General features: G+C 37.6%; 1 protein-coding gene and 1 non-coding gene across 5 annotated transcripts in view; both read right to left on the reverse strand.

The window, feature by feature from the left end:
- The window catches only part of RAD51B (RAD51 paralog B), a 611,763-nt gene that overhangs the window by 499,031 nt on the left and 85,856 nt on the right, over positions 1-26,876 (reverse strand). The window lies entirely within an intron of this gene.
- On the reverse strand, positions 17,181-17,288 carry LOC132224852 (small nucleolar RNA SNORA22). The gene has a single exon (XR_009450745.1). It is a non-coding gene; the product is annotated as a small nucleolar RNA SNORA22 (small nucleolar RNA).

Below are 26,876 nucleotides of genomic sequence, written 5' to 3' on the forward strand. Positions count from 1 at the left end.
TCCTCCATCGCCGGGGAAAACCCAAGCCCCCTGCTCACTCCAGCTCCATGGCCGCCGCCATCTTAGTTGGGTTAATTTGCATACTTGCTCCTGATTGGCTGGAGGTCATGGCTTGAGCGTAGCAGAGGAATGGTTAATTTGCATGTTTCTCTTGTATTATATAAGATAAGACTGTGCTCACAGCCCACAAAGGGGTGCATTTACAGTGCCCAGTTCAGGTGACTGGGGAGGCTGAGCCACTGGGCCCTATAGTACACCTGCTACACAAGGCCACTCTACCAACTCAAGGAGACATAGCAGCTATTCCCAATACATAGAAACAAACACAGGGAAGCAACCAAAATGAGGAGACAAAGAAACATGTCACAAATGAAAGAAATGAAAGAATCTAAAAGTCAAAATAAATTAATACGAAATCTAATGAATAGAATGGACTGGTGAATAAAATAGAATCAGAGGCATAGAAATAAAACAGACTGACAATTTTCAGAGGGAACGGAAGGGGCAAGAAGAGATTAAACGAATCTTATATGCATATATGCATTATCTATGGACACAGACAATAGGGTGGCGAAGGCCTGGGATAGGGCAGGATCAGGGAGGAGGGGAATAATGAGGGGAAAAAGAGAGACATCTGTAATAATCTCAACAATAAAGCTTAAAAAAAAAAAACTCTTCTTTGGTGCTGTGGAAAGGTAGGTATCAACTAAGGATACACAGAGCTTTGAACACCAATTTAAGGATTTGCACTTAATTCAGTTGATCATGGCAAGCCAATGAAAAAAAGAAAAATGATAGCCCTGGCCGGGTAGCTCAGTTGGTTAGAGCACTGTCCCGACACACCAAGGTTGTGGGTTTGATGCTTGGTCAGGGCACATACAAGAATCAACCAATAAATATGCATAAATAAGTGGAACAACAAATCAATGTTTTTTTCTCTCTCTCTTCTTTCCTCTCTCTCTCAAAAATCAATAAATAAAATTATTTAAAGAGGAAAATGATAATAACAATTATTTGAAGAAGAAGATTCTAGATGATTTGTGCAGGTTGGAGAGGTTTGAAGGACTGGAGGAAATAATAAAACAAAATTAAGAACCTATTCAATTATCACCCTGGCAGGAGTGATTCAGTTGGTTGAGCATTGTCCCATGAACCAAAAACTCACTGGTTCGATTCCGGGTCAGGGGCACATACTCAGTTTGTGAGTTCAATCCCTGGTCAGGATGTGTACAAGAGGTAACCAATGGATGGTTCTCTCTCACATCGATGTTTCTTTCTCTCTCTCTCTCTCTCTCTCTCTCTCTCTCTCTCTCTCTCTCTCTCCTTCTCCCTCCCCGTCTCTAAAAAATAAATTTTAAAAACATTATTTTAAAAAATTGTTTAAAATGAAAAGAGAAACTATTCAATTATCCACAAATTAGGTGCCTGGTGGCTGAATAGAATGGTGGGAGGGTAAGCAGAAAATGAGTATAGAAACAAGTAAACAGATTGAGGAAGCCTGAAAATAGTAGCAAACTGGTAACATTAAGTATGAGAATAAGATAGAAAGGATTATTAAAGATGATTAATTTCAGTTCAGCAAACATTTATGGAGAACCTACTTTATATTATAAAAATATAAATATAGCTCAACTCTCAAGATGCTCAGAATCTATTAGGAGAGACATAATATCCATTTAAAAAACGAAATTTGCCCATAATAAATATAATAATGTGTAAACAACAGGATATTATAGTCCAGAGGATGACACAATCCTGAGTAGAACTGGGAAGACCAACATTTTCATTTTAAATCTGAATGGCAGTTGGAATAATGGTATTTTTGCCAAATAATGTATATTCTTTCTTCAAAATGTATCTTAATCTACCCTCCTTAAATCTCTTTCTATTAACAAAGTCCAAACATAGGCCATCTTTTGTTTGTAATACTTCATGACTCCCAACATCAAACATAATCTCTCACCCAGTTGCTCCTCAGGAGAGCAAATAAATTACCAAAATGTCAAGACTACTTCCATCACGCTTCTCTTTCTTCTCTAAGGAGAGGACTTTGGTGACTTCCAATGACTTTGAGGGTCAACCTGTTGCTCCCCAAAACAGTCACCTCTCTAAGGACTCATTCAAGCATTCATCTAAGCTCTTCTCATTTTTGGTCATAAAAGCTTTACATTACTTTTTATCCTAGTTAAAGAGATATATCTTTAAAGAGAATTTGAGGAGCACCTGACTTCCGAATCAGAAAATCAGAGACTGCATATTGGCTCTGCCACCTCCTGGTTAGACGATATTGGACAAGTTAGTCTGCACTCTTATTTCTGTGTCTGAGGAAATAAAGCCAACCTCCATGGGAATATTTGAGGATTTATGTGAAGTTTTTATAAAGTGAGAAGAGCCAGGACATAAACTTCTATAACTATGAAGATGACTGTAGATCCATATTAGGTAAAATCAGTTCTTTACTTAATGAATGATCAGCCTAAATGGTTCAGAGCCTAGATCAAGGATTGGCTATCCCGAGTTGCTGCTGCCATTTGTTTTGGCAAGCCAGGCTAAAGGTAGGAGGGAGGTGGTGTATTAGATGATTTTTAATCTATATCCATAAAGTGATTTGCCAAGACTATGAAGCTTTTGGCTTTGTTTCCCTATCCAAGTCAAATAAACTGAAGTTTTCATCTATAAAGAAAAACAAAAGCCTAACTGGCCTCTTAAAGTTTGATTAGATTAGAATTTCCAATAACTGCTCCCCACTCTGTTTTCTAAAGCATTATTAGTTTGGGAAACTTTTTTTCCCCCTCTCTATTCTCTTCTTGTATGTAAATGTTTTGCTAGAGTCCTCTATCTAGTCATTTGTTAACTATAACAATGCTGTCCAGTAGAACATTCTGCAAACATGGACATGTTCCATGTCTGTGCTGTCCAGTATGGTAACCACTGAGCACCTGTGGCTACTGCGTACCTATAATGCAACTAATACATCGACAGAATTTTTTACTTTAATCTTAATTAATTTAAATTTAAGTAACCACAGGTGTCTACTGGCTACCGTGTTGGACAGTTTCGGTCTATTGTATGTGGGCCAGAGGCAGACAAAATTAAATATTTTTAAATCAGCTGACAAGGTTGGCAACCAGAGTGTCTACAACACCCCAGTTATAAAATTCTGCTTATGTCCTTCAGAGTTGGAAGCTAGGACATAGTCCTTTACACAAATATACCTGTACAACCATGATTCATAGCATCATTCATGGTGTTCCCCTGCTTAGAATGCCCTTCCCCCAACTGTACCCCAAGCAAACTCTCATTCTTCTTTCAAAGTCAGTTCAAATGTTACCTTCCCCAGGAGTCTCCTTTGATTTTTTTTTTTTTTTAAGCAACATAGCAGAGTGAAAAGAGCTGCCATTTAACCCAGGGATCCCACTTCTAGGAATATATCCTAAGAAATCTAAAATAACAATCAGAAAGAATGTATGCTCCCCTATGTTTATAGAAGCACAATTTACAACTAAGATCTGGAAGCAGCCCAAGTGCCCATCAGTAGATGAGTGGATAAAAAAGTTGTGGTACATTTATACCATGGAATACTATGCAGCAGTAAAAAAGAAGGGTCTCTTACCCTTTGAGACAACTTGGAGGGACCTGGAGAGTATTATGCTAAGGGAAATAAACCAGTCAGAGAAAGACAAGTATCACATGATCTCACTCATATGTGAAACCTAATGAACAAAATAAACTGATGAACAAAAATAGAACCAGAGTCATAGAAGCATTGAACAGACTGTCCAACCTATGAGGGAAGGCGGAGGGTGAGGGTGCAATAGATCAATCAAAGGACTTGTATGCATGCATATGAGCATGACCAAGGGACATAGACAGGGGTTGGGGGGGGCGGGTGAAGGCATGTGCTGGGGGTTGGGGGCGGCTGGGGAGAGGTCAATGGGGGGGAAAAGAAACATGTAATACTTTAAACAATAAAGAATTGAAATTTTTAAAAAATTGAATAAAATAGATTGGAAGACATAGAACCATGGAACAGGCTGAAAAATCTCAGAGGGAAGGTGGGGGTGGGAAGGTGTGGTGGAGAGAGATTAAACGGGAAACTTATATGCATGCTAGAGGCCCGGTTCACAAAATTCGTGCATGGGGGGAGGGGTCCCTCAGCCCTGCACCTTCTCCCAATCTGGGATCCCTTGGGGGATGTCCGACTGCCAGTTTAGGTTCGATCCCTCTTGCAATCCGGGACCGCTGGCTCCTAACCACTTGCCTGCCTGCCTGCCTGACTGGCTGATCACCCCTAATCACTTGCTTGCCTGCCTGATTGCGCCTAACTGTTCGCCTGCCTGCCTGATCGCCCCTAACCGCCTCTGCCTGCCTGCTTGATAGCCCCTAACCGCTCGCCTGCCTGCCTGATCGCCCCTAACCGTCTCTGCCTCAGCCCCCTCACCCGGGACCCAGGCTTCCCTCCCTCTGGTCGGCCACAGGCACCTGGGACCCAGCCCGGCTTCACCTGGGCCAGCCACAGGCACCCAGGACCCCGGGAGACTTCGCCCCGACTGCCGCAGGCACTTAAGTTTAGAAACCCCCACCCAAAGAAATGCCGAAAGTGCATTATATATTTTACAGTATTCCTACCAAATATGAACACAGAAAGACATACCAGAGTCTAAGAAAAGTCTTTTTAGTATTTTCATATTATCAATCTCTTAGAAAACCTAGGAAATCAATTTTTACAGGATGAGAAAGAAAAAAATGGAAGTAACCCAAGGAAATAGATAACAGAAAAAAACAATTTAGGAAACCTGGGGACACGTTCTGGAGTTTAATGTAAATGAAATGATCAGCTTAGAATATCACCTTAAAGTAGTTTTGAATAGTGGTTAGAAAAATATCAGCCCAAAGGAATTTTCCACAGGCCTTCCCAAATTTATTAGTCATGCAGTAAATAGGAATGGCCTAAGGAAGTATACTTTCACTATGGGTTATATTTTATTTTGTTTTGTTTTTCTTCATTTTTACTTTCCTACTATTGGCTTTTTGTTCTTGGTGGTGGTGGTGGGTTGTTTTTTTTATTTGTCTTTAAGATCCAAACTTAAGGCTCTAAGTATATTTGCAGGCTTCCCACCTTTTACACCTTAGAGCCATGGCTCCCTCAGTTCCTTTTAAAGTAGAATGTCCTTGGAACCTGTCTAACATATATCAAAATCCTACTCGATTTTCCATGCAAAATTTAAATATTATTTCCTCCCTGAAGAATTCTACAGTAATATTAACTGCTCTTCTGTCCTATGCTAATTCTAAGGAGAAAGAAACCAGCACTTAATGAGCCTCTACTGCATGTCAAGTGCTCTATAAAAAAAAAAAAAAAAAATTATTTTAACCTTCTCCACATCCTAAAAGCACTGTTTCCTCCATTCTGCAGAATGGGAAACTAAGGCTATGAGAGGCTACAAAGCACAATAATAAGTCATGGAGTTGAGATTTAAATGGAGCCTACCTGATTTCGTAGTCCATGGGTTTTACATCATTTCATGCTGCCTCTGTTATAGCCTTTATCATACACTGACATACAATGAGTTGTTTATATATATTGGTCTACTTTTGCAGTTACAAGATCTTTGAAGGCAAAAGCTTTAAAGACTTTGTAAGTTTGAATCCTCCGGTCCTAGCACAGTGTCTAGTATGTAGAACATACAACACTTTAGTCGCGGGAGAAATAATGTGAAGTAATTAATACAATGTTCATTTTTCTCATATAATTAGCTCTCATGTGACCTCAAGACCTTAAAAAATAAGGCCATGGCTTCCAGACATAACAGAGTAACTGAGACCACAGCTGTCCTCTTATAAACAGTGAGAAAATTGGAAAAAATATACAAAAAAATTTATTGTCACACATTGGACAAAAGTCAGTGTCGGACTATGATCCCTACACAAAAGAAAATGAAAAAGGTAATCTCCCAAATGGCCCCTGATGCCTGTCTGAAATCACTTTCTGGAATGCAACACAGGAAGTGGTAACTCAAGCAGAGTACAAACGTCTTGTTGACTTCAGGTGAACAGAGCTCAGAGTTTAACGAGGAGGAAAGAGAATCTACAGGAGAGAGTACTAACGTACTAATGAGAGGGAGGTTATGCAGAGAAGGGCGTGAGACATCTGCACAGGTGTCCTCTTGAGACTATGGGTGAAAACTAAACTGCATATGCATAGAGTAAATGCCACAAAGTCAAGCAAAGTACCATGAGTGGTAATCTGAATAATATCCAGAACTCATACAAGATTGTGAGACATTTTGACCAGCTGAAATAGAGACCTCAAAGATTATCTAGAGCAGTGGTTCTCAACCTTGGCTGCACATTAGAATCACCTGGGAATCTTTTTAAAAATCCTGATTTCTGGGCCTCATCCTCCGGAAATTCTGTTTCTTTGTTATGGGGTGGGACCACAACATTAGTAATAAAGAAACAGAATTTCCGGAGGATGAGGCCCAGAAATCAGGATTTTAGAAAGATTCCCAGGTGATTCTAATGTGCAGCCAAGGTTGAGAACCACTGATCTAGAGCATTGCATGGACACTCCAGAAGAGTCACACCCTAGTAGCAAAGCTAAACAAGCTCAATAGTAGTAATTCTTAAAAGTTAGAGTATACCAGCCCTGGCCAGTGTGGCTCAGTTGGTTGAGTGTTGTCCTGTGCACCTGTGTTTTTGCAACTGGCTCATTCACCATAATGTCTTCAAGGTTCATCCTTGTTGTAGCATGTGTCATTCAGGCTGAATAATACCCCACTGCATGTATACACCACATTTTGTTTAACCATTCATCCACTCATAGACATGGGGGTTGATCTGGCTATCGTGAATAATGCTGCCATGAAACACGAATGTACAATTACCTCTTCCATTTCTCTGCAATCTTGAAATGATTATGAAAAATGTCAGAGAAGGCTATAAGTAGCAAATGGGAAGACTGATGGGCAGGAGCTAACGTTCTGCCAAAGAATCCTGGTGAACTTCAGAGGAAGACGGCATGGCAGGAACAGCAGTCTTGGACATGTATAGATGAAAGATCGACCAGTGGGGACCCTTCTTGGCCTTACACCCTGCTTGGCTACAGTCGCACAGAGAAGCACTGGCTTCTCATTTTATATTTCTAACTGTAAAACTAGGTACTATTAATCTACCCACTACCTGAGTGTGATAATGATTTATAAGCTAGTGTTAATAGGTGTATTTTTAAGATGAAAGACAAAGAGCAAACCATCTTATATTAAAATAAATTAAAGATAAAACTTGGCAGTGTAACCAGTGAATATGTTCAACTATAAACTTATCCTGCAGGCAATTCCTTTGTTGGCTTAATATTTCAAAAGCTTTCTTTTTTCAAGATCATTCTTGTCTGCCTAGCAGTAATACACACTGAAATTAAAACTAGCTGAAAACATTTAGCCAAGAGAGCTAGAAAGGCGTTTTTCCTTCAAAAAATAGTGGTTGGTATGTATTTTTAAATCCTTTATATGACATTTTATTTTTCCTTTCAAAGAGCAACATGGAAGTTAACAGTCTAAAAAAGAAAAAGAAAAGAAAAACTCTGGTACTAAATGAAGAGAACCCTGAAAAACAACATTCCACCTCAGAATTCACTTTCAAAGCTATGTTCACACTGACGATGTGCACAAAGGTGTGATTTGTGTATGACTACATACAAGAGTTGACATATAGAGTAAACTGAGGATTTCCCACAGTTTCTTTTATACTTTCCTTTTTAGTTTATATCATGAAAAAATAAAAAAAAATAAAAATTTAAAAAAGAGGAGTACTTGTTTATTTTTTTAATAAAAGTATTTTTTGGCACATTATAAGAAACAATAACTATTAACAGATTTTTTTTTATCAGATACTGTAGTATTTATCAACTTTCCAGCACCTAGCAAAATGTCCAGCACCTATCAGGTAGAAAAAAATATCAATGAATGAATGTGTAAAAGAACAAATGAGTGAACAAATCAATGAATTTGGTTATTCTGATGTGTCTGTGTATATTCATTTCATAGTACTATCTTATAATAGCTGCCATATGATCACTTTGGTTTTGGTGCTAAGCAAAATGTGCCAAATATGTAAATAATGTTTTCTGGAAACAACACTACTAACCTTTCTAAACTCCTATATTAAGTACTTTGAATTTCAGAAAGATATTGCAGGAGTGAGTAGATAAGAATAAGCTCCTTGCAAAAACAACAGGCATCCTATATGATAAAAGGCTAATATGCAAATCAACCCAACAGTGGAACAACTGGTTGCTATGATGTGCACTGACCACCAGGGGGCAGACGCTCAACGCAGGAGCTGCCCCCTGGTGATCAGTGTGCTCCCATAGGGGGAGCACCGCTCAGCCAGAAGCCAGGCTCACAGCTGCTGAGTGCAGCAGCGGTGGCGGCAGTTGGGCATCCCCCGAGGGCTCCCAGACAGCGAGAGGGCACAGGCCAGGCTGAGGGACCCACCCCCATCCCTGCTGAGTGCATGAATTTTGTGCACCGGGCCTCTAGTGTTTTGATAATAACAGATGATTCCTACTTCTCAATTTCTGGTCAAAGAGATTCTCTGCTTCTTAGCCAAGTGACAGAAAGATTGGTTATAAATAAATAGAGAACACACAACCAAAAAAGGTCACACTGCATCTTAAAAATCAACTAGTTTTAGTCTCAATCTGATGAATAAATTTCTTCTACTACCACGGGCCCAGAAAGATATTCAGCAGCACCCTGGAAAATTCACTAGTTAATTCCAAATGCAGTCCATTCTACCTTCAGATACACTTCTAAGGATCACAGAACTCTTCTTTATATGGAGCCAAAATCTATCTCCATATAACATCTAACCACTGGTTGTCATTTTGCATTCTGGAGCCTCACCATCTCATTCTAACCTCTCTTCAATAGGGTTGCCCAGCAAATATCAGGTGATGGCTACTATGACCCCCTATAGGCTAACATCCTGTCTTTCTTTAACTTGCTTATATTTTTTAAAATCCCCTCGTTAGTTTAGCCATTTTCTTCTGGATGTGCTTGAAGCTTGTTCCTCAAAGTGTAATAATCTCATGCAAAGTAGTCACTTAGAATAAAGCAGGACTCTTACCAACCCTACTCTAGACATTCTGTTAATGTAGCCTAAGATCATACTGTGTTTTTTTGGAAAGGAATATAACAAAGTTGTTCATATTAAATTTTAAGTTAACTTAAGGATGTTGTCTCTTTTTTTCCTACCCCTACATCTAAGCCATTTCTCCACTATTCTGTAATACATAGTATTATATATAATCCTATATAATACAAGCCTAATATGCTAAGTGTCCAACCGTTCGTTCAAACGTTCAACCAGTCGCTATGACGTGCACTGACCACCAGAGGGCAGATACTCCGACCGGTAGGTTAGCTTGCTGCTGGGGTCCAGGTTAAACGGACTGGGCGAGACAGGCTGGACACACCCTGGAACCCTCCCACAGTCCCTCCCCGGCCGGCCAACCTCCTGTGGTCCCTCCCCAGCCGGCCAGCCCCAATTGGCCCCAACTGGGACTGGGTGAGATGGGCCAGCCACGCCTGGAGCCCTCCCGTGCAATCCCTCCCTGGCCCCAATCATGCATGGGTGGGGTCCCTTGGCCTGGCCTGCACCCTCTTGCAATCCAGGACCCCTCGGGGGATGTCCTCAGGCCAGGCAGAGGGACCCTACCGGTGCACAAATACATGCACCGGGCCTCTAGTAATATATAAACTTGTTCTCAATAAATTTTATCCTCTTGGTCAAGTCCATCATTCTAGTATGTTTAAACCTTTTTTGATTCCTGTGTCCATCACCTAATAATTTTAGCCATCCTTCCCCAATTGTGTATTATCTACAAATTTGATCAGTGTGCCAGCTATATTTTCTTTTAACTCTTTGTTTACATAACATAAAGCTGAAGACTGATTCCTAATTCCTGTGGCATCCCAGAATCTTCCCTCCAGGTTAACACTTTTTCTCTTAAACACTCTTTTAGATGGTTGTTAAACCAGTTACATATCAACATAACTATATTATCATATCACATCATTCTTGTTCATTTTACCCTCAATTATATCATGGCAGACCATGCCAAAAAGCTGCATAAAATTAAGACACTTATATTGTGTGATTAATAGTCTAATAACCCTCCAAAGAAGAATTAAATTAGGTTAATCTATAAACCATTTATGACAAACCTACAACGAACATCAGACTCAATGGGCAAAAACTAAAAGCATTTCCCCTAAGAACAGGAACAAGACAGTGATGTCCACTTTCACCACTCTTATTCAACATAATACTGGAAGTCCTAGCCACAGCAATCAGATAAGAAGAAATAAAAGGCATCCAAATTAGAAAGGAGGAAGTAAAACTCTCATTGTTCGCAGATGACATGATATTATACTAATAAAACCCTAAAGACTCCACCAAAAAACTACCAGATTTAATTAATGAATTTGGCAATGTAGCAGGATACAAAATCAATACCCAAACATCAGTGGCTTTTTTGTACACCAATAATAAATTCTCAGAAAGAGAAACTAAACAAACAATCCCATTTACCATTGCAACAAAAAAAAGTAAAAAATTTAGGAATAAACTTAACCAGGGAGGCAAAACACCTGTACTCGGAAAACTACAGGCCATTGAAAAAAGAGATAGAAAAAGATATAAACAAGTGGAATATACCGTGTTCATGGATTGGTAGAATCAACATCATTAAAATGTCCATACTACCCAAGGCAATCTACAGATTCAATGCAATCTCTATTAAAAAACCAACAGCATATTTCACAGAATACTCCAAAAACTTATATGGAATCAAAAAAGATCCCAAATAGCTGCAGCAATCTTGCGAAAGAAAAACCAAGTTGGAGGAAACACAATACCAGATTTCAGGTTATACTACAAAGCCACTGTAATCAAAACAGCCTGGTATTGGCACAAGAACAGGCATATAGATCAATGGAACAGAACAGAGACCCCAGAAATCAACCCAAGCTATTATGCTCAATTAATATTTGTCAAAGGAGGCAAGAGCATATAATGGAGTCAAGAGAGTCTCTCCAATAAATGGTGTTGGAAAAATTGGAAAGATATATGCAAAAAAAAAAAATGAAACTACACTTCCAACTTACACCATACACAAGAATAAACACAAAATGGATAAAAGACTTAAATGTAAGTTGTGAAACCATAAAAATCCTAGAAGAAACCATAGGCAGCAAAATCTCAGACATCTCTCATAGCAAGCAATATGTTTACAGATACATCTCCTTAGGCACAGAAAATAAACAAATGGGACTACATCAAAATAAAAAGCTTCTGTGCAGCAAAAGAAACCATCAACAAAACAAAAAGGAAGCTCACTGTATTGGAGAACATATTTGGCAATGACACATCTGATAAAGGGTTAATATCCAAAATATATAAGGAACTCATACAACTTAACAAAAGGAAGACAAACAATCCAATTAAAATATGGGCAAAAGACCTAAATAGACACTTCTCCAAAGAGGACATATAGATGGCCAAGAGACATATGAAAAAATGCTCAAAGTCACTGATCATCAGAGAAATGCAAATTAGAATGACATTGAGGTATATCACCTCACACCTATCAGAATGGCTACCACCAACAAATCAACAAATGATAAGGGCTGGCAAGAATGTGGAGAAAAGGGAACCCTAGTACACTGCTGGTGGGAATGCAGACTGGTACAACCATTATGGAAAACAGTATGAAGTTTCCTCAAAAAATTAAATATGGACTGCCATTTGACCCAATAATCCCACTTCTAGGAATATATCCTAAGAAACCTGAAACACCATTCAGAAAGAATGTATGCACCCCTATGTTCATAGCAGCACAATTTACAATAGCTAAGATCTGGAAACAGCCCAAGTACCCATCAGTAGATGAGTGGATAAAAAAGCTGTGGTACATTTATACCATGAAATACTATGCAGCAATGAAAAAGAAAAATCTCTTACCCTTTGAGACAGCATGGAGGGACCTGGAGAATATCATGCTAAGTGAAATAAGTCAGTCAGAGAAAGACAAGCATCGCATGATCGAACTCATAATATGGAATCTAAGTGACAAAATAAACTGATGAACAGAGTGGATCCAGAGACATGGAAGCATGGAACAGAGTGCAGAATCTCAGAGGGAAGGCGGGGGAGGGTGTATGGGTGGGAGGTAATCAACCAAAGACCTTTATGCATTTATGCATAACCCATGGACACAGACAGTGGGGTGGTGAAGGAATGGGGGGAGGGGATCAATGGGGGAAAAGGGGGACATATGTAATACTTTAAACAATAAAGAATTATTTTTAAAAAGAATATAATTGTGTGTGACAGATGAGAATTTAAAGTAATGAATCTTAGAGCCAATAGAAGGAAAAAAAATACAACTAATTTATGCTACAAAGATAACTCTAGCGTTGGTTAAGAAGCTTCATAACTTCAAATATTAATTCAGTCTTTTCAGTTTTTCAGGTTTATGGATGAAAAATGCTTCTGATATTGCAATTCACTTAAATATTTAAGTTTCTACAATGGGTCTATCACTATACATGTTCCTAGAAGGTCCTACCCTTAGTTAGGAAGTGGTGTCTTGCAATAGAAGCCATCTTATCAAGTAAAGAACTGGTTATCTGACAAAATAAACAAAATCCAGAATAAAAATACATGGAATATTATACTCTCTAATGATATGTTCTAAGTAAGACACTCGAGGCTCGTTGATTAGAGCATCGTCTGATACACCAAGGTTGTGGGCTGTGGGTTTAATCTCTGGTCAGGGCACATACAAGCAGCAACCAATGAATGCATAAATAAGTGGAACAACAAATCAATGTTTCTCTCTCTCTCATCAATAAACAAATAAAATAGCTGCTGAACTTAAAGGATTTTGTTTGTTTATTCATTTTTGCTTTTGTTTTTTGCCTAATTGTCCCATTAGGAACACTGGCAAAATTGATTTAAATGGTGTTAAAAGTCAAATCACTATATCTGGCTACCATTCAAAAAGAAAGAATTATTTTTGTAATTTCCTCTGAGAATTACAATCAGTTCAAATTCTCAAGGACATTTCATAGGTGGGGCATATATTTGAGAAGAATCCAGAGCTTGGCATGTAACTGCAAGCAAAGCAGGTAATTTCAAGGAAAGGCATCATATCCCCAAGGCTAAGGTGATGGCATAATACAGAAAATTCCAAATGAAGGTTCTCTCTACAGTTGTAGCCTTATAGTGGGGTTGCCACCAACCCCACTGCCTCTTCCCAGCAATGAAAAAGTCATTGTGCTTTTATAAAAAGTACCTCATTTCATATCAAAATGCAAGGTCAAAAGCCAGTAACTCATGTAATCTTTTTTAAAACCTCTTTCTTTTAAAAAAAAAAAATGTGTCAGGAATTTCTATTGTATTCTGAATTATGTTTGTCATGACTTTTAAAGAAGAGTAGAATCATAGAATTTCAGAGTTGAAACCTGTGATAACATTTAGTCTAAAGCTTTCATTTTTCAAAGCTCCTGAGAACATAAGAGATTTACCTGAAGTCAAGCAGCCAGTTACCAGAATTAATGAGGACATATAATTCTGTCACCTCTGTAAAATAAGACACTAGGTCCAACAGAACACACTGATGATCTCTACTATACACGAAGCATGCTTTTCCTGGCAAACAACTACTTCACATTTGAAGTGTCTACTAATTAGGAAATCAAATCATTTCCACATAAACAAAATGAAAACCTCTCTCTGCAAACTACAGAAGAACGGGTGCTGAAGTTATATGGTACAAACTGCATTTTACAAACCACAGTATAATAATCTAAGTGTATAGTAATCAAGTGTCATCACATAAAATTAAAGATAAACTCAACATGTCAAAACAGAAGATCAAAGCACTTTTAACACTGCAGGGGCCATCACGTTCCATGGCCCGTTCCTTGATCACGCCTGTAATTCACACAATTCAGTGAATCACAGTCCCTCTGCCTGCTGCAGTAGAAACAAACCTCAAAAAACTTCTTTTTTATTGACAAACATATGAAATATGCTCAAATCATGTCTGTGAAAAGATTAGTGCATCACCACTTTTCTATTAAACTTGATCCTGGAAAAAATAGATGTTTTTCATTCTCAAAATCAGATTCTGATCTAAGCATACATTTTTGAGTTACAGGAAGTGTTCTTGGCTTAATACTGGGCAAGGAAATAAATCATTTAATAACCTGGTATTTCCTGTTTATTGTTTTTTCTTTGTTTGCTTTGTATTGTTTTGTTTTTAAGACCTTCCAAGGCAATGAAACACTACCTATTACCTGAACAATTCAATAAGAAAGAAGCAAGGATAGTATCATTTGGCATTGTATAAAAAACTCCCACTTCGGTTATTTTATTCCTTTAAACTTTGGCTGAACCACACTGACTGTTATTTCACTGAGGAAGCGATTGCCAAGTTATCCACAGGCACATACACAGAGACAAACCACAGTATGGAGACTGTCAGCCGCTACTCCTAAGAGTATCCTCACGGCAGTGTGTGCTGAGCAATGCGGAGCTATTCAGTAAGCTCAGATAAATGTAGTTAGACTAGGCCTTCAGAGATAAGTAATCACCTGGGATAATAACTGCCTCCAAATGAGCTCTGAAAGTCAATACTAAGAAAACCAGTATATTAAATGCTCTTCATCAAAACAAGAGAAAATGATGTAATAAAAGTTCCTGAAATCCTAATCCTAAATAACAAATTCAAGCTTACTCTGGACCTTTACAAATAAGTCATGGGTTTCAGAGCCTCTAAAATGCTCTTTTCAGATGCTGACTTCAAAATTACAAACTTCTGACTTGTGCTTGTCCCTAAAACTTTGGATAAGTCACTTTCTTATAACTTTGCTTAGATGATAATGAAAGAATAATCATGGATAATAAAAGACCTTTTCTTGACAACCTTAGATATTTCCAGTCTTGTGAGACATATTTTTGAAGTCTAAGATATTTCATGCTAACTTCAGTGCCCACTGAAATACCAGGTCAGATGCAAATGCTATTTGGAATTCTGTTTACGGAAAAGAATTCTAATATTATTGCTAAGGGTTTTTTTAGGGGAATGATGAAAACAACACAGGTCAATTAGTACAGGATTCATAGTGTTCTGTGCATGCCCCATATTACATTACACTCTGCAGTAGCCAATTTCCTTCAAGTCTCTGAAGAAAAACATAATGCTTCTATTGTTACCATAGCATTTTTTGACATCCTTAATTACTGAGACTTAATTAATCTGATACATTTTTCTCTGTATGTTTTAAAGCATCCTTTTAACCTAGAATAGGTAAGAACTTTTGGCTTATGAATATATCTAATTTTTGTTAAAGGCAAAGTTTATATGTGCTTGAAAGCATGAAGAACAAAAATGAACAAGAGGAATCATTTCTGTCTCCAAGGAACTTATAGTCTAGTTTGGAAAAGAGACTTACACATAAGCACATAGCATATGTATGCACACATACAGAGATTTAAACTACAACAAAGCAGGGGAGATCAAGTATAGTGGAAATAGTTAGGCAAACCCAAATGAGGCATTCCACAAAATTAAGGACCTGTACTCTTCAAAAATGTCAATGTCATACAAGATAAGCTAAGAGGCTTCTCTAGTAAAGAAAACTAGAAACATGACTAAAAAAAAAAAAAATCATATATCCCCAATTACCCATAAAGGTCATACTGGGATAATAGCTAAAATTTTAATCTGAGCCATATACTAGATAATAATACAGTACGGAAATTGATCAATATACTGTGGTTATGTAAAACAGTGTCATTATTCTTAATGGACACTTTGCTAAATTATTTAGGGTGAATGGTCACAACCTCTGTAATTTACTAGCAAATGGTTCTGAACAAATGTATAATGAGATGTATATATATATGTATGTTTGAGAAAGAAAGAGGAAATATAACTCAATGTTAACAGTAGATAAAACTATGTGACTGTCAAATGGGAGTTCATTATACCAGATATATATATTAGACTCCATTCAAAAGAAATAGAAGACAGTGCTTCCATCATACTAACATACACTTGAAAAGAAAAGAACACACCTACAACAATTTTTTAAAATCTTCAATAAATCAACATAAATGTAATAGAGTAGGAGTGTGGTTGAAAAATACTGTGGAAAAACGGGGCCAAATGAGATTATCACAAAGACTCCTTACAGGAAATTATAAATCAGGTTTTGAGAGAAATATTAGTGAGATTACGATAAAAGAGATCAGTTGATGGGAGAAGGCATAATGTTTTTTAAGAAAGATTATCTTATAGCAGCAGCAGGACAGGTTAAAAAGGAGAATGACTGATGTTAGGGAGATCAAGGAGAAGACTATTGCTGTAATCTAGGCATGAGGTGTTGGGGGCCCAGACCAGAGTCGTGGCTGTTGAAACAAATGCCTTGAGATGCCCAAAGAATCTGAAAGCAAAAGCAGTTAGTATTTGAAATGTTCAGATCTGTTAGAAATCAGAGTTAAATGCTATATGCTAACTGTATTTAAGTATTTTCCAATCATATATGAGTCAGTTGCATTTTTAACAATTTGCTTCTGTGGGGCAAAAACAATACTGCACACTCATGTTGAACTGGGAGGTCCCAAGGCTGCAGCGCTGTTTACAGTGAGCTCGGAGGGGCTGCCACTGCCAACCCTGCCCACGCTGCAGCTTCATGTTTATATGACAGCGTGTTGGTAAAGTACATTTTTCTTTCTTTTTTTTCTCCTTCAGTAAAATGAGTAAGCTAACGTTTAGCATATGGAAGCATTTTCATATGGCAAGTCCTGGTGGGGGTGGGATAATTTGCAAATGCCATTAAACAAAATATGTACTTTCAAATGAGGCTGATTAGACAAGATTTCATGTGGCAAAAGCTGTGTGCAATAAGTTACTTCCTTTATTCAAGAAGGGAATATTCAAATCTGCATCAAATGCAGCGGAGTGATCAAGGAAGATGGAACTAAGCAAAACCCAGGAGATTTGGTTTTAAGAATATCATTGAAGATTTTCAGAAAAGTATCTTATTTGTGTGTTGAGGACTGAAATACAAACACATTTATTTAGTTGTGTGTTTTTTTTTTTATAATGTGCTGACTTTATGAATACATTTAAAAGGATAAACAGTCCTTTCAATGCAGAGGAAAAGAACAGACATTGCTCTAGCACAAAGTATTTAGTTTTTATTTTAAACTCATTTTAGAAATTTTAAAGGGTGGCAACAAGACCAAGATGGACTAGAATGCTTTGAGGTTGACATCACACTGCTGCTCCCTGACACTTTTTCATGTTTGTCTCTGTCCCTCCCTGCCTCACTCTCTCCTCCAACTTCTTAACCACTTTTACCTTTAAATATAGCTGGAGATTGCTCACTGGGTAGATAAGTGGAGCATACGTGGAGAAGTACAGGATGAATAAAGAAGAAAATTAAACCCGGCCGGCATGGCTCAGTGGTTGAGCATCAGCCTATGAACCAGGAGGTCACGGTTCAATTCCCGGTCAGGGCACATGCCCAGGTTGCAGGCTCAATCCCCAGTGTGGGGCATGCAGTAGGCAGCTGATTAATGATTCTCTTTCATCATTGATGTTTCATTCTCTACCTCTCCCTCTCCCTCTTCCTTCCTCTCTGAAATCAATAAAAATATGTTTAAGAGAAGAAGAAGAAGAAGAGGAGGAGGAGGAGGAGGAGGAGGAGGAGGAGGAGGAGGAGGAGGAGAAGGAGGAGGAGGAGGAGGAGGAGGAGGAGGAGGAGGAGGAGGAGGAGGGGGAGGAGGAGGAGGAGGAGGAGGAGGAGAAAGAAGACTCAGATGTAATAGAGTTATTATCACCAGATTGGCTATTATGAGGAGGCCCCCAAGTGCAGGGGTTCTAGAGGAAGGAACTGCAGAGGCAGGATGTATGAATTGAAGTGATCTGGGCAGTAACCACGTAAATTCACAACTGATATTCTATTATCTTCTCCAAGCTACATGTCCAGAAGTCATTACTGTAAGGATAAAAGGCAAGAATCAAGAGCTTTAGCCTTTTCAATTTCCCTTAATTTCTCTACTTCTAATATTCCAGTGCTAAAGTTGGGACTCTTGACTGAAACACCTGATATTATAAATAACCCTAAAATACAAACCTAATAAGAATTACAGATGGCTGTAATGAAAAATTGAATGTTCCTCTTTCTAACTATGACCAAATACCCTACCTGTGGCTTTAGGAGGGGGATAATGAAGAGAGAAAGGTAGAGAAAGAGAGAATACAGAGAAGTTTTAAGCAGATACAAAGTAATATTAATATTAATAGAAACTAATAATGTGAATGGTGTTCCATCTCAGCAAAAGCACTGAACTAAAGTTAACGTTACCAAGAGAACCTAGCTTTAGCTCCCACTGGCTCTTGGGCCTCATTCTCCAGAGCTGGTACAGAATACACCGAGAATATTATAGAACACAATTAACCCCAACATTATTTTCAGACTATATGTGTACTTGCATTTTGATTATTACCTGCCTTTAACTTTTCTAGATGAATGAGATGATGCTGACACAAAATTTTAATTACTGCCCTTTCTTTGTGAATTGAATCCATGAACGTTTCAAGAGAGAGAAGATAAAAGTACATTCCTTGTTCCACTTATCTGTGCCAAAGGGCTTGGCCAGACCCAGAGCTGAGGCAGGCTAGGGATCAGAGACCTTGAATTGCTTGCTACTTAATACCTGTTCTGCTCCAGGCTACACTGAAGGTTTAGCTTTGATAGTTCAAGGCTAAAAGCCAGTTTTGATAGTTGGCCAGAGGGAACATTTTTAAAAATTAATCTCTTTATACAGCAATACTTCTTCATGAAGATGAAGTGTAGTTCCAAACTATCCTAAGTCCAAGTTTATCCTCATTTATGGCTCTGGGAGTTAAAATTCATCCAGCAGCACCACAAAGAGCATTTTTTACAGCTGAGTCAAGTTTTCTAATTTTCAATCAATCAACCAACATGTACTTAAAGGGCTCAGTATAATAGACACATAAGTGAAAGGATTTTGCTCTGAGATAATTGAAATTCTGGTTAAGATGGAAATTAACTCAAACTAAAGATAAAGAAATACACTGTTTGATATTGAGCATTAATATAAAAGAAATTCAAAGAATAAAAATTAGACTGAGCCAGGAAAGTTCAAAATGGCTTTGAAAGGGCCTGGCTGGCGTGGTTCAGTGGTTAAGTGTCGACCTATGAACCAAGAGGTCATGGTTAGATTCTAGGTCAGGGCACATGCCTGAGTTTCAGGCTCAATCCCCAGTGGGGGGCGTAAAGGGGGTAGTCGATCAATGATTCCCTCTGATCATTGATGTTTCTATCTCTCTCTCTCCCTCTCCCTTGCTCTCAAATCAATAAAAACATATTTTTTAAAAAAGTTGAAAGGAACATAACAAGATATGAGCTAAGATAAAAAAACAACAACAAAAACAACCAAGGAGAGTAAGCATTATAGGTGAGGGACAAAATTAATAATAAAGTCAAGAAGTAAGACTGAACATAGTATTAGGGATGGGGACAGGGATTGGTATAAGGTATAAGGAATCAGTTTAAGTAAAGCATGTGTTTGTTAAGAAACATGGTTGAATAAATAGGTATATGGAATGCTTTGAATGCCAAGAAGACCAATATAAACTTAAAGATTAGGCCAGTGAGAGTCACAGTTGGTCATTGTTTAGGGAAGCAGCAGCATGAATTTCTTTAGAGAGAGTGGTTTAACAGCAGCATAGGGTAAAGATTGGAAGCCACAAAGAAGTTGTTGGAGCCATTTAGGAGTGAAGTGATGAGAACCGCAACTAGAATAATAGCATCCATTTATGAAGCATTCAACACTATCTACTGAATGCTGAAGTGTTTATCACATGAACGTGAATAAGACAGATAGGGTAATCAAAAGACTTCTATGCATGCATATAAGCATAACCAATGAAACCAGACAGTAGAGGGGTGAGGGCCTGTGCTGAGGGGTGGGAGTGGATGGGTAGAGGTCAATGGGGGAAGAAAGGAGACATATGTAATGCTTTAAACAATAATGAATTTTTTAAAAAATAATTTAAATTTTTAAAACCCCTAAAAAAAGATAGCGTATTACTGGCCCACAGAAACTGTGAGATAATAAATATTCATTATTATAAGACTCTAAATTTTAAAGTAATTTGTTATAGCAGTGGATAACTAACACAGAGGTGAAGCCAGCAAAGGGAACACCAAGTAAGGTTAGAAAAGCAAGAGAGGAATCAAAAAACACACTGCCATTGAAAACCCAGGAGAAGTTTCAAGTAGTAGAAAGGTAGCAGTCAAGGTCAGATATAAAAGAGAAATACAGGATGATGTAAACTTGAAAAAATGTTATTGAACTTGGTATAGTTCAAAATTAATTAAAATGAAATAATGTAAAAGAAAGTGCTTCGAATGATCATGTTGTTACTTTCCTCCTTAAGTAGAGAATGGTAGGGAAGTAGTGTAGACAGCAACAGATACCAAAAATTTAAATAATTTATATTCCTAAGTCTATGGATCAACAAGCAACCGATTAAATGGCTAGTGAAAAGTATGTCACATGTACAGTAGTATGTATTTTTTTAAAAAATGCACTTGTTTTAGTGAATAAATAATCTGATGAACAGAATGAACTATTGATTATAATAGAATCAGGGACATAGAAAGGGAATGGACTGACTATTCTTCAGGAGGAAAGGGGTGTGGGAGATGCGGGAAGAGACTGGACAAAAATCGTGCACCTATGGATGAGGACAGTGGGTGGGGAGTGAGGGCGGAGGGTGGGGTGGGAACTGGAAGGAGGGGAATTATGGGGGGGGGGGAAGAGGAACAAATGTAATTATCTGAACAATAAAGATTTAATAAAATAATGCACTTGTTTTGATCTAATATCCTAACTTTAATCCTATATTCTCCCCATAACAAAATATGAATCTTTGAATTTACTCAAACCTCTATCACTCACCAAATGGTGCTAGAAATTATTATTTACATGCTTGCCATCCCTATTACAGGTAAGTTCCTCCAAAGTAGGGACCTGTAACTTACTCATCTTTGAAGGCTCAGTACCTAGAACAATACCTAACCCACAGCAGCTGTTCAGTTGCTAATAAAAAATTACTGAATGTAGTAGAAAAACAATGTCTTTCCAAACATATTCATAGGTCATTTTTGAGGAATTAAGGTTTTTCTTCCATTTCTCTTTGTTACATAGTATTGCTTCACTATATTCTCTACTTAGCAACTGTCCACATTAGAAAATTAGTTGAGGTCCTTCTATCACATGTTCTCTTCTGCATTGATATTCTGCATATTTCACTTCTAATATTATAGACACTTAAATGTCCTTTTCCTATTCATTAGTAATATGCAATGAATTAAACTAAGTATTTGCTCAAAAGATGAATCTCCAGAAAAAAATAAAAGTAATAACTAAAGACAAATGGGAGATGAGTGAAGGATGTACTATCAATTGTTAGACATCAATCATGTAAGTGATTCCTGTTTCTGCTTTTGCATGAATCCCTTGGGTTTCAATTTCTTCATTTCTGCAAGTTCAGACTCAACCCTAACTCAATTCTAACTGAATTATATTGAACTGAACAATATTTTTTTCATGTCTTTCTTCCCAGATCATTCCAAGTTTTGGTTTAGGATGTCAAAATATTTGAGTATATCAAAATCTAAAATTTGGTATTTCCTTGCCCTCAAATTTATAATTGCCTGAATAAAGTAGTTAAGAGGTTATTTTCTAGGAAAAACTTAAGTAGAAACAGAAGAAATAAGAAAATAAGGTAAAGTTATAAAAATATTTTTAAATTAACATTTAAAGTACACATTAGATGTTTAATTTTTTAAAAGCCTATTTAAAGAACAAACCAACTAAATTTTTAGCTTTTAAAAAGGTCCTGATACACCAAATTAATCTATAACTTTGCCCATTAAAATAGAAATAGACTACTACTAACCTTAAGGAGTTATAATCAGGACAAATTCTTACATTGAGAATGTTTGTGGGCATTCACACAGAACAGCTGCCACCCAGGATGGCTAAAATAACACAAATTAGATGTAATTGAGTTAAAGGACCACACCAGGTTTGTAATTCAATTTGTTCTATGCGGTTTAGGTTTGGGTTTATTTTTCCCCTCCAGCAAACCACGGTTTAAAAACCTCATCAAATGGGAAGTATAAAGAAATTGGAATATACATTGCAAATATTTAGCACGAACAATTTACATAAAATCTACTGTAACAGTTTAGACGTTGATTTTTTTTTAAAACCTGAATACAAAAAGCACTTATTTAAGCTTCCTTTGAGGGTCCTACTCACTAAAACTTCTTACTGTCCATTTTTCACTCTACCATCATTTATCCTAGCTGTAAGGTGAGTTTGGTTTTGAGCTAGTTTCCTAACTTTGTACACTTTTTACCTACAGGTAAAGTGTAAATTCCAGGTTAGAGTCAATGCCATTTACAGAGCTCAGTTCAAAATCTTTAGGGTCATTAATATGAGTCAAGGGTAACACCAGAATTTTACCACAGCGGACTTTTCAGCAGCCTCAGATATAGTTGATTAAGCACTGCTGATAGATATGGCTAATTACACTGTCATCACTGTGTTGATAATTTTGATTTCTATGGGTCTAACCAGCATAGACCTATCCCTAAAAGAATGTTTAGATAAGATGTCCTGAAATTGACCAAACCCAAACCCTTGATGGGAATCCACTCATACAAGGCAATTTGATCACTGAGGGATATTTAAGGAAAAGAGTTCGGCTTAGAAATCTGTTGCCTCTCACTGTGCCCTTTCTGATAGAATTCATGGATTTGAAGCAAAATTTGAGGTGAAGAACTTTCCAAGTAAGTAGGGTGCACAACCAGCTTTCAATTCACGCCATGCTAATAGTTCCACATAAAACCAAAGGGTCTGATATAATTAACGGGCTTCATTTCAGAAAATCCTGTTTAACAAGATTTCTCTGATAATTATAGCTTAAGCAGAACACAGCCATAGGAGTGTGTATCAACTTGTAACTAATCAGAAATAAGCACACCTTTTGTTGATATTGATTACCTATAAATTATTTGGATTCTTGCATGCATTAAAAAGTCATTTTGTCCTGGGAAGAGAACACATGAAAACTTTTACTGAGACAAACTCTTGCCTCCACAGTTTTTCACTCCGACAGATGCAGACATGAAAAGCACCTGGCCTAATAAGTCTTCCTTGCATAGCACTCCAGAACACACCATCAGCCTAGCCCCTCCAAAGGCCAGCTCTTCCGAGATTTCCTAAAACTCTAAAACCACACCCAAGGAGCTTAAACCTCTTAGGTGGCTCAGATAGTAAAGTTATCAATCATTTCAAATAAAGAGGGAAACCGATTTTTTTATAAAGAATAATATTTTATTTAGCAATATTGGTATCAGGGGGACGGAATTTTTCTAAATTAAGAGAGCTCGCTATTTAGTCTTCTGCCTGCTATCTGACACCACCTGAGGTATGCCATAAATCTTCCTGAAAGACAAGGCTGAGAAATACTACTGGCTAATTATAGGGGTCTCATGTATAAACCAGATGCTGAATTGCAAGATGGTTCAGATTGTTGCCAGCTAGAACATGCATGAGGCACTCAAACTATCTTGGGAGCCTAATCACTATTTTTATGCCAAAGGGAAAAAAAAGTGGTTCCATTCTTAAAGGTAGAAGAATGCACAAATGTGGCAATGCTATCTTCCTGTCTTAGATTCATTCACAGTGAAAGTAATCTCTTTAACTTAAAAGGTTTGCCTCCACTGAATTAAATAAATCTCCAATTATATAACCATTATCATTTTACAGATGAAGAAATGAAGGCAAGGCAGAATGATGTGACTCATCCACGTCCACATGTAAAAATTATATTGCAATTAGAAAATAAATATACAACTCTTTCCCCCAAGGCAGGATGACCCATGCAGGCATACAACATAACATACAACATTCACACAGGAAAAAAAAAAAAAAAAAAAAGTGCTCCGGGAAGTCTGGAATACATCAAGAACTTTGTATTCCTCAAGCCCAGGGCAAATCCTATCCCTCTATCCCTTACAGTTCATTCCCCTCACCATTTTCCAAATTTTCTATGATGCTATTAAACTTCTGTTATTTCAATAGTAATTTTTAAAGTAAAAAATTCTGCTTATGTTTTCGAGTAAAGAAAGGAAAAACAACAGCGTATCTTCCCCATTGCCCTTCTTGATCACTTGACTGATCTGAATTCTAAAGTTTAAGAGGAATCAAATAAGTAACCTTTATTTTTTATCTGCAAAGCCATATTCCAAGGCCAATTCCACTAAATCTACAGATAGGAAGAAAACATGTTCTATGGACATAACAAACTTAAGTTGGAAACTAAAGCAAACACCAGCCATCTTTTTAAATGCATATGAAACTGCTGGATAAGGAAACAGACCCTTCCTCACCAAATCAGTTCATAATGTCTCGCCTCAGTTGAGATTGTCAGAAGCATTCCAGAGCAGTTTACCTGCTGAGTTATAAACATGGCCATTCCACTTCTCATAGGTTATACATAGAACAAGTTTCATGTGTATTTATAAATACTTTGATTGTGAAATATATACTTTAAAAATTATAATCTTAATTTTTTACATCACAACAGAATGGCCTCCAGATGCAGAAAAGACACAGCAAACACGACTGCCTTCATGCCATCGTGTGTCAGTATTGTTCACCGAGGGACAGGAAGCTCTGGAAGAATTTTCACACCCCCTGGGCTGATGTCAATTTGGAAAGCAGTGCACTGAGAAAAGAATGCATTTCTTTAAAGTCTCCCCTCAGAGTAGTTTCCTTAAAAAACTGAAAATGGAACTCCCATTTGACCCTGTGATCCCACTTCTAGGAATATATCCCAAGAAACCAGAAACACCAATCAGAAAGGATATATGCACCCCTATGTTCATAGCAGCACAATTCACCATAGCTAAGATCTGGAAACAGCCTAAGTGCCCATCAGTAGATGAATGGATTAGAAAACTGTGGTACATCTACACGATGGAATACTATGCTGCTCTAAAAAGGAAGGAACTCTTACCATTTGCAATGGCATGGATGGAACTGGAGAGCATTATGCTAAGTGAAATAAGCCAGTCAATAAAGGAAAAATACCACATGATCTCACTCATTCATGGACAATAGAGACCATTATAAACTTTTGAACAATAATAGATACAGAGGCAGAGCTGCCTCAAACAGATTGTCAAACTGCAGCGGGAAGGCCGGGGAGGGTTGGGGGGCAGGAGGTAGGGGGGTAAGAGATCAACTAAAGGTCTTGTATGCATGCATATAAGCATAACCAATGGACATAAGACACTGGGGGATAGGGGAGGCTAGGGGACTGTCTAGGGCGGGGGGATAAAATGGATACATATGTAATACCCTTTGTAATACTTTAAGCAATAAAATAAATAAATAAATAAATAAATAAATAAATAAATAAATAAATAAAAATAAAAATAAAGTCTCCCCTCAGAGAAATAGCTCCTTTCTACAATTGTTTTTTTCTTTAAAGAGAAAGTTTACTGGTGTTTTGTATCAACTGAAAGAACAACAGGTATTTTTCAAGGAGTTTCTTACATGTTTCTTATAACAAAAAGCAACCAATCACAAGAAGGTGAAAAGGGGAATTTAGAATGAGAATCTGACACAATAAGTCCACAAGAAGGGTTAGAATTCAAGCAAAGTGGCAAATTTTACATATGACTTTCTATTCCAAGATTATCTAAATGACTACTCACAGAGAATATTTGAACAACAGAAAATACAAATATACCAAAAAAAACCCTAAACTAAAAGATAGGTTGCTAATTATTAAAAAAGGCACCAAATGACTGAGAACATTACAGTTGGAAAGAGCCACATCCAGCATCCATGGGCTCCTGCAGTGTTACAAGCCTTTCACTTTTCTATCCGTCTTCAGCATTGTTCTACCTAACATAGAACACTCTTCACTGGCCTAAGAGAAATAATAAAAACTTTAGGTGACCTATTCTGGGCACTTCTCAAGAAATGTCTTAAATAACCACCCCACTGTTGCCATTAATTTATGTAGAATCTGTACCAAGAAGCACAGTATAACAGGCAGTGATTATCTTTATTTTTTTTTTACAAAACATCCCTGGGTAAGTTAAGAGCCAGAAATAATCTATTACATGTTACAGATGGAAAATTTAAGAGCAAGGAGTGACCTGCAATCACAGAGAGTCAGTGATGGGCTGGGGCTGATTCCCTCAATCCCTGACTCCTCACCTTTTGCTCCTGGTATATGATGGTACCTCTTAAATCTTTAAAATCAAAGCATATAATAAGTGCAAATGTCTCAGAACCTCCCATTCACTTTGACTCAGTCCTATACTTCTTTTTGTCTATAACATAAAAGAATCCTAGAGGTGTAAAAGCCCTAAAGGAGCATCTCATCCCCTCATTTTACAGATTTCAAATTTGCTTCTAGAATTAATTTGGGAATTTAAATTAATTGCTAAACAGAAGCAATTGAGAAGGGAGGACTTAGACATATGGAAAAGGAAAAACCAGATGTATATATACCACAAAGATCCCTGGTTCCATTTAATTTCCAGCGATGCCAGTAATTGGGAGGGGGGCTGGGGGGAGTAAACAGAGGGGAGAGGGTGTTAATGTCAGTGATGTCCTTTGAACTGTGTCCAACATTCTAATTTTTAAGGAAAACATTCCTCCCCCAG

Source organism: Myotis daubentonii, chromosome 1 (assembly GCF_963259705.1).
Source record: "Myotis daubentonii chromosome 1, mMyoDau2.1, whole genome shotgun sequence".
Lineage (NCBI taxonomy): Eukaryota > Metazoa > Chordata > Mammalia > Chiroptera > Vespertilionidae > Myotis > Myotis daubentonii.